This window comes from Oncorhynchus mykiss, chromosome 21 (genome assembly GCF_013265735.2).
Source record: "Oncorhynchus mykiss isolate Arlee chromosome 21, USDA_OmykA_1.1, whole genome shotgun sequence".
Lineage (NCBI taxonomy): Eukaryota > Metazoa > Chordata > Actinopteri > Salmoniformes > Salmonidae > Oncorhynchus > Oncorhynchus mykiss.
The window spans coordinates 16,183,764-16,193,252 of record NC_048585.1 but is presented as its reverse complement, the minus strand read 5'-3'; the positions used below and the strand labels follow the sequence as shown (position 1 = coordinate 16,193,252).

At 41.6% G+C, this 9,489-nt stretch overlaps 1 long non-coding RNA gene across 1 annotated transcript; it reads left to right on the top strand.

The window, feature by feature from the left end:
• The first annotated feature begins 315 nt into the window (after positions 1-315).
• On the top strand, positions 316-2,044 carry LOC118942892. Its single transcript, XR_005038538.1, has 2 exons — positions 316-1,166; positions 1,351-2,044. It is a non-coding gene; the product is annotated as an uncharacterized LOC118942892 (long non-coding RNA).
• The last annotated feature ends 7,445 nt before the right edge of the window (positions 2,045-9,489 follow it).

The following is a 9,489-nucleotide window of genomic DNA, read 5'->3' as shown; positions in this document are numbered from 1 at the left end:
CAGGGTGTGTTAAGCGGTGATGTCCCATCCTTTCAGGATGATGGCATGAGGTAGGAATAAATACATGTAATTAGTGGAGTAGGGTGGTGTTAACTTGATTTTATATGACTTTGAAATTAGTGAGTGTAGTGTTCGAAGGTAGGGTTTTTATTTAATACATTTGCCTTTTTCAAGCAATAAACACCCTACCTTCGAACACTACACTCACACACTCTAGTAGGTGGCGGTAATGCAGCAAATTGGATGCCAACCGCCGTTAAACCTAATCGAAGAAGATATTTTTACTCCAAAGGATCATGGGAACTTCCTTTTCAGAAGATAGCGATGTGCTGTCAACGTTTTACGGCTCATTCCATTTTGTGATACTGCAGAGAGGTGGATCGTGGCTTTTTAATCTTTTGACTACGTTTTTGGTCGTAAGACGCATCATTGTAACGTTAAGTGCATTTTAATTTTTATCCTCGAACATTTTATTTTGATTCAGTTGAATTTATCCAGCTGTATAGTTGTGAATTATCTAGCTAATTTAGCTGGCTGAGTTGATATTACAAACGGCTAACTCACAGACACGATTTATTTTTTAACATTTTGTGAAATGTGCTTGGATAGCATGGAAACTGAAGTGGAATTCGAAGTACTGAAACCATGCTGCTCCAGAAGATCTGGTAAACTTTCAAAGTGCAGACTGAGGAAACTTCTCCATTTGAGTTCCAAGGAAGGCCTGAAACGGTGGCGCACCAACCTTGTCAAAGCCACTCTCAAAAAATACATTCGTTACGAACAGAAGAGGGTACTCACTAAACTGGTCAACCAAGAACAACTTTTGGCCGACAACGGCGAAGAGATGACGTGTGTGGCGACCGAGAATATCGGCAGAATTACACGACCACTAGGCGCAATGGCGCCAAAGAACACAACACAGTATCTGATGGACATTGTATACGACGACATGCACATCGACACCAGTTCCAGCCAGTTCAAGTCGCACCCAGTTTCATTTGTTTCTAGCGCCTCTCTTTCACCCAGGAGCGCGTGTGAAACTTCTCTTGACTTTCAACAGAGGGACTTCGACGAAATGTATCTCCATTTTGGATCATGTTGATCAGGCTTGAACCAGTCTGTGGCAGAGCTGACCAATGCATTGACTCTAAACTTCGCAAACCAAGGTGTGCATAAGGTTATTGTAAAATAAGATGTATATTGTAAATAAGACCCTAGTTAATTACTGCCTGTTTATTTTTATTTTGCTAAAACGTTTAAATTAAACGTTAACAAATGTATTTTGAATTTCATTTGACTATGGTCTATTGCACAATCATGTTACATTTTGGGCTTTCCTTGTCCTCACAGCGACTCACCGGACGCTGCCTGTCAGTAGGGGGCGCTCGCTCCCAGCGTCGCTTCCGGTGAAGTTGAGTCCACCGCTAAGGTATCCCAGGTAAACCTGCGTCACCAACAGGTAAACGTGGCAGGTAGTGGAGTCATCAAGGTTCTATGGTGCAATTTGACTTCATTTGATTGCATTTCATTGACCTCACTACAGGTGTAGTCTCATAGCCGATATGGAGTAATTTGCCTTTGGTCGACTTGGTTGTATACACAGTACCCAGATGTGTTCACGGCCATCTGCTGTATTTACTCTTCTGCGAGCCTTTTTCAGGTCACTCCTACTTGCCTCCTACCTGACTGCAATCAGCTCGGCTGTTGCCAGATCGATGGACACGTGCGGATGACTGAGGAAGGAAGTAAGGTTTCAAGTCCACTTCACATGTAGTGTTGCAGTTCTAATCTACACTTAATGGGTAATGCTGACTTGATTAGCAATCATGTTAACAAATGCAAGTTTGGGTAATATTCACTCATTACAGATATGTTACCCATAGCAAAGACATTCAAACCATTTTTGATGACTTAATGTAAACACATGTTTAAAAACATGTTGCCAATGACATCGGTGTAAATGTGTTGTATGTGTCTGGACATGTTGAGATATCCTAACTTCCTAGTTAAATGCTCTTGTGAATAAAAGTCTGACATATTGCCACTTTGTTGTTTAATAGTTTTCTGTACATTGAAGCTCTTTAGTGTCACTCTGCTTTCACATGCTTTCACATGTTGGTATTAAAATGATGTGGCCAGAAATTTGTATTTTTAGGAACTCTCAATTTACAGGTGAGGTAGAATGCACATGGTGCAATTTCAAAATTTGGTTGTCAGCAGTTCTTGTTGGTCACTCAAGGCAGATAGCTGGCTAGACATAATCCCAAAAAAGTTATCTAAACATCTAGTGATTACTGACTGCGAATCTCCATTAATAGTTTACAGCTATTATTACTGCCAACGTCGCCACCCTGTCAATGTTTAGATTTGCATCAAAATAGCTGTAAACCTATTTTCTCTGCCCAATGGCAAGATTAGTAGAATCGCAGACCTGCGTGCGACTGGCCCTCGAGTTCAGATTTTTTTTTTTGCCCATCCCTGCTTTATGGAGCTCTGAGGGAATTTGAATGGTGTAAGGTTTAGCTGTCAGTGCTCACCCTTGATAAAGATGGCTGCATTAGGACAATGACAAGATGGTAACAACCTCTCTCGTATGAGACGACTCCCTGTATTTCCTTTCACAAAGGGAGTAAAAAACTATTGCTAGCCTACAATTGATCTCCTCTCCCCCTCATACACATGCGTACTTACTCTGGTTAGAGATTCCAGAAATAGACCACCATGGGGAAGATCTCAATTGCAGTCTCAAATCTATTGAAGGTCAGAGGGGTGGGACCTCTGGCTTTCTCATCCAATGGGTTTTGAGGAGGGAGAAAGAGGGGTATGCAATTGAGATTGTCCACATGTCTTGCAGCCTTTTTTTTTATAGGCCTCCTTCAGTTAGGGTTGAGAGCAGACATGCTCTTCCCTTCATGGATGACTGGAAAGCCTCTTGGTGTTGTAGTAGGACAGATACTTTAAAACAGCCAGTGAGAGTAGGTTGTGCTGGAATCCTTTTCTGTGAGTATGGAGTAAGGTTACATTGCATTAGTCAGCCTGGTCTCCTAGACTAGACGTAACATTGTCCTGGAATTTCTTTACTCTCAAATTAGGAGATGTTACGTTTGGTATGGTTACTTAAGGCTAAACCGAAAGGTGTGTGTGTGTGTGATATCTCAAATGTCTAGCATTTGATTTCTACATAATATGACCTATAATTACTTACAATATGAGTGAAATTATTTTCCTTCCAAAAATGGTAATTAAGTATGTTAAAGGGATGTTTTTCTGTACTGGAATAGTGTGGGTGGATGCCAGTCAAATCAAGTTCCGAGTTTGTCATGAACCAAACAAATGGCATATATTCGAGCATAGAATACATCATCCATCAAAATGCTTACAGGTTCCTCAATGCAAGAACAATAAGAAATAAGACAAAGTAAATGAAATAGAATAAAGAATTTTGGCTTAAGTATAATACAGGAAAGCACAATTTATAGTCCAATATTTACATGTGTATTGGGGAAGGGGTGGATGGGGGCAGGTGTATAAATACATTGAGCAGTATAATATGAGTGGTATCCACAGACACATCACATTTTATTGGTCAGTACACATATTTGCAGGCGCAACAATGTGTTTGTTTTTAGCTCCAACAGTGTGGTAATACTATTCATGGGAGTAGATTGGCCAACGCAATCTCCTCTAGACCGCTGATTGACCAACGCAATCTCCTCTAGACCGCTGATTGGCCAACACAATCTCCTCTAGACCGCTGATTGGCCAACACAATCTCCTCTAGACCGCTGATTGGCCAACGCAATCTCCTCTAGACTGCTGATTGGCCAACTCATTCTCCGGAGAATGACATACTGTGTTAGGAAACACTTTCTACATCCACTAGGTGGAACTGCTTGTCCAATGTCGAAGGATGAAGTTGTCGTTAGCCACAGATCTGTCAGCTGCCATGAAAATAGCACAGGGTGGAGGGGTGGCGTGGAGGCTGGTCTGTTGCATAATTCTTCCCCACGTGTTAAATAAGGGCCACTATTAGCATACATACATTCAGTTTGTTACTGTGGGTGATTATTGTATCATGCGAGAGAAGAGACAGTGACAGAACGCAGTGTCTCAATTGGAGTGGAAGTAGAGATTTACATGCATGGTCATATAATATAATGGCCGAGGGGTGCAGAGAAAGTGTTTCAGCGGCTGTTCCCCTCATCTTTACAAACAGTACATATCTCTACAGTTAACAGCTTGCCCTGTCCTCCACCCCTACTGTGCCCCACTGCTTTTGGCCCAAGCATACTCCCTAAACAGGTGCTCCCTCTCACATGCTCTTCTTCCCGTCCCTCAACATGTTAGGTATCATACCAAAAGTTGTCACAGGGTGTCGCCAAAGCCTTTATCAACAGCCACAACCGGTCAAGACCGGTCTTGGTTGTTCTCAGGTCAATGTGAGAAGTGACGCAGACACTGAGGCGTTGATTATCGACGGTCTGCTTTTAGACGGCGGCGCGTGTCATCTGTCCTAGCGAGGGACACACACTTGAGTTTTTTCAAACTGACGGTGGTAGGCAGGCAGCGGGCAGGGACCGACGTCTCGGGTTACACACAGCAAAGGTGGCAACATCCTCAATGTCTGGCTTGCTGGCTGGGTTGTGGAGTGAGGGACTTGTCTGAAGGAAACTAATAATTTCTTCCTCTTTGGCCGAGTGAGAGTGACACATTGGTTTCACCCTGTGTTTTATAGCAGCTCTGCCTCCCCTTGTCACCTGTGTGGCCCGACAGTTCACTACTACCAATCTACACGATCGCCCTGTAACTGCCAAGACTAATGGTCAACACTTTCACCCTGGTAGGTGGAGGGGACAGACAGTCAAGGCTGCTGTTTGTGTGGTTGAAAGCAATACATATCTTCAACACATCTACCCACATGAAAAATACTATAGTATACTATGGTTAAATACTATAGTATTCACTGTAGTGTTTTTGCAGACTTTACTGGAGTATTTACTGTAGTGTTGCAGACATGACTGTAGTACACTGTAGTATTTAGAGTTTTCTATAGTATAAATACTGTAGTAAAAACAATTTTGTATACAGTACCAGTCAAAAGATTGGACTCACCTACTCATTTCTACATTGTAGAATAATAGTCAAGACGTCAAAACTATGAAATAACACATGGAATCATGTAGTAACCAAAAAAGTGTTAAACAATCAAAATATATTTTAGATTCTTCAAAGTAGCCACCCTTTGCCTTGATGACATCTTTGCACACTCTTGGCATTCTCTCAACCATCTTCATGAGGTAGTCACCTGGAATGCATTTCAATTAACAGGTGTGCCTTGTTAAAAGGTGATTTGTAGAACGTCTTTCCTTAATGCGTTTGAGCCAATCAGTTGTGTTGTGACAAGGTAGGGGGGGTATACGGTAAAATACCAAGTCCATATTATGTCAGGAACAGCTCAAATAAGCAAAGAGAAATGACAGTCCATCATCACTTTAAGACATTAAGGTCAGTCAATACCGAAAATGTCAAGAACTTTGAAAGTTTCTTGAAGTACAGTCTCAAAAACCATCAAGCGCTATGATGAAATTGGCTCTCATGAGCACTGCCACAAGAAAGGAAGACCCAGAGTTACCTATGCTGCAGAGGATAAGTTCATTAGAGTTAACTGCACCTCAGATTGCAGCCCAAATAAATGCTTCACAGAGTTCAAGTAACAGACACATCTCAACATCAACTGTTCAGGGGAGACTGCTTAAATCAAGCCTTCATGGTTGAATTGCTGCAAAGAAACCACTACTAAACGACACCAATAAGAATAAGAGACTTGCTTGGGCCAAGAAACACGAGCAATGGACATTAGATCGTTGGAAATCTCTCGTTAGGTCGGATGAGTCCAAATGTTAGATTTTTGGGTCTAACCGCTGTGTCTTTGTGAGACGCAGAGTAGGTGAATGGATGATCTCTGCATTTGTGGTTCCCACCGTGAAGCATGGAGGAGGAGGTGTGATGATGCTTTGCTGGTGACACTGTGATTGATTTAGAATTCAAGGCATACTTAACTAGCATGGCTATGACAGCATTCTGCAGTGATATGCCATCCCATCTGATTTGTTCTTAGTGGCAGTATCATTTGTTTTTTCAACAGGACAGTGACCCAACACACCTCCAGGCTGTGGAAGGGCTATTTGACCAAGAAGGAGAGTGATGGAGTGCTGCATCAGATGACCTGACCTCCACAATCATCTGACCTCAACCTAAATGAGATGGTTTGGGATGAGTTGGACCGCAGAGTGAAGGAAAAGCAGCCAACAAGTGCTCAGCATATGTGGGAACTCCTTCAAGACTGTTGGAAAAGCATTCCAGGTGAAGCTGGTTGAGAGAATGCCAAAAGTGTGCAAAGCTGTCATCAAGGCAAAGGGTGGCTACTTTGAAGAATCTAAAATTAGTTGATTTGTTGAACACTTCTTTGGTTACTAAATGATTCCTTATGTGTTCTTTCATAGTTTTGATGTCTTCACTATTATCCTACAACATAGAAGATAGTAAAAATAAAGAAAAACCCTTGAATGAATGGGTGTGTCTAAACTTTTGACTGGTACTGTATGCTATAGTAATTACTGTAATGTTTTTTCAAACTGTAGTAATATTAATATTTACTGTACTGTTTTTGAGGACATTACTGTACTGTTTATTATAGTGTTTTTATTTTATCTTAGACATAGTAGTGGGGGCGTTGTCCTTAAGAAAACCCACTGGACAAATTACTCAAAGAGCAAATTTAGTTCAGAGCTTCTGCTCTTTTCTATAACCTGTAGGGTAAGGAACACAATACTGTATATGGTCTATTCTTGGCATGTGTGTTTCTCATTTATGGGTGGCACAAATTGGGATATGGGGGAGAGGAATGGGCAGGGTATACACAGATTAAATACTGTGGTATATACTGTAGTGTTTTTGCGTTCTGTAGTATACTGTAGTATTTACTATAGTATTCTACAGTATACAACACAATTCTATATTAAATACTACACATGATTGAGGTATACAACAGTATACTACAATTTACTCCAGAATTATATAGTAAGTAATGTAATTTTCTATGGTAAACTGTGGTACTTTTCACGTGGGTAGTGTAAAGATTATTGGGACATAACATTGTTGCCCCTGTTTAGAAACAACAAGGACGTTGAGGTTTGGCTGCTTGTCTCTATACTAAAGACATAGATGAAGGGGGCACTCGCCCCCCCCACTCATTAGTCCAACCAGATGGTGGAAGGTCGGCTTGCGTCTGCCACATTTATTTTTTTCTCCCCTCTCAACACGCTGCTCTCCGCCAAGGTGCAAGGGACAGACATTAATGGCCGCTGACCCCAGGGGCAGGTAGAGAGTGATGTGGTACCAGAGAGAAAGTGGTGCTGACAGTTGAGAGACGATGGCCGTGGCACTGTTACATACATGAACGCACGCACACACACACACGTCAGAGACAAGCGCACCTAACTCATGTACAGTGCATTCAGAATGTATTCAGACACCTTGGCTTTTTCCACCTTTTGTTATGGATTAAATCATTTCAATCTACACACAATACCCCATAATGACGAAGCATAAACAGGTTTTTAGAAACGTATGCCAATTAAAAAAAGAAATAAAATGAAATATCACATTTACATACACTAAGTATTTAGACCCTTTACTCAGTACTTTGTTGTTTTAAAGCACCTTTGGCAACGATTACAGCCTCAAGTCTTCTTGGTTATGACGCTACAAGCTTGGCACACTTGTATTTGGGGAGTTTCTCCCATTCTACTCTGCAGATCCTCTCAAGTTCTGTCAGGTTGTATGGGGAGCATCGCTGCACAGCTATTTTCACAGAACCTTCACCCCAGTCTGAGGTCCTGAGCACTCTGGAGCAGGTTTTCATCAAGGATCTCTCTGTACTTTTCTCCGTTCATCTTTCCCTCAATCCTGACTAGTCTCCCAGTCCCTGGTGCTGAAAAACATACCCACATCATGATGCTGCCACCACCATTCTTCACCGTAGGGATAGTGCAAGGTTTGCTCCAGATGTGACGCTTGGCATTCAGGCCAAAGAATTCAATCTTGGTTTCATCAGACCAGAGAATCTTGTTTCTCAAGATCTGAGAGTCCTTTAGGTTCCTTTTGGCAAACTCCAAGCGGACTGTCATGTGCCTTTTACTGAGGAATGGCTTCTGTCTGGCCACTCTACCATAAAGGCCTGATTGGTAGAATGCTGCAGTGATGGTTGTCCTTCTGGAAGGTTCTCCCATCTCCACAAAGGAACTCTAGAGCTCTGTCAGAGTAACAATTGGGTTCTTGGTCACCTCCCTGACCAAGGTCCATCTCCCCCGATTGCTCAGTTTGGCCGGGCTGCCAGCTATAGAAAGAGTCTTGATGGTTCCAAACTTCTTCCATTTAAGAATGATGGAAGCCATTGTGTTCTTGGGGACCTTCAATGCTGCCAAAATGTTTTGGTACCCTTCCCCAGATCTGTACCTCTTCACAATCCTGTCTCGGAGCTCTACGGACAATTCCTTCAACCTCATGGCTTGGTTTTTGCTCTGACATACATTGTAAACTGTGGGACCTTATATAGACAGATGTGTGCCTTTCCAAGTCATGTCCAATCAATTACATTTACCACAGGTGGACTCCAATCAAGTTGTAGAAACATCTCAAGGATGATCAATGAAAACAGGATGCACCTGAACTCAATTTTGAGTGTCATGGCAAAGGGTCTGAATACTTATTTAAATAAGGTATTTCCATTTATTGTTTGTAATAAAAAAATAATAAAAATCTAAAAACCTGTTTTCGCTTTGTCATTATTGTTACGCCCTGGCCTTAGTTATCTTTGTTTTCTTTATTATTTTGGTTAGGACAGGGTGTGATATGGGGGATTTATGTGTTTTGGTCTGGTCTAGGGGTTTTGTATGTTTATGGGGCTGTTTCCTTTCTAGGTAGTTTTGTATGTCTATGGTTGCCTAGATTGGTTCTCAATTAGAGGCAGCTGTCTGTCGTTGTCTCTGATTGGGAACCATATTTAGGCAGCCATGTTCTTTGGGTATTTTGTGGGTGATTGTCTTCTGTCTTTGTGTCATTGCACCAGATAGGACTGTTTCGGTTTTCACATTTATTGTTTTGTAGTGTTCTCGTGTATGGTCTTGATTAAACATGTTGAACTCTAACCACGCTGCATTTTGGTCCTCCTCTCCTTCAGCGGAAGAAAACCGTTACAATTATGTGGTATTGTGTGTAGATTGATGAGGATTTTTTTTTATTGAATCCATTTTAGAATTAGAATAAAATGTGGAAAAGGGGAAGAGGTCAATACTTTCCAAATCCACTGTAGAATGCAAACATTGAGCTCGAGAGCTCTTCTGCAAATAATGACTTTGTTTGTTCATAGGCCTTTGTTATTATTCAAAGGTGATGACATGTCACACATGGAAAATGTCATTGTATTGA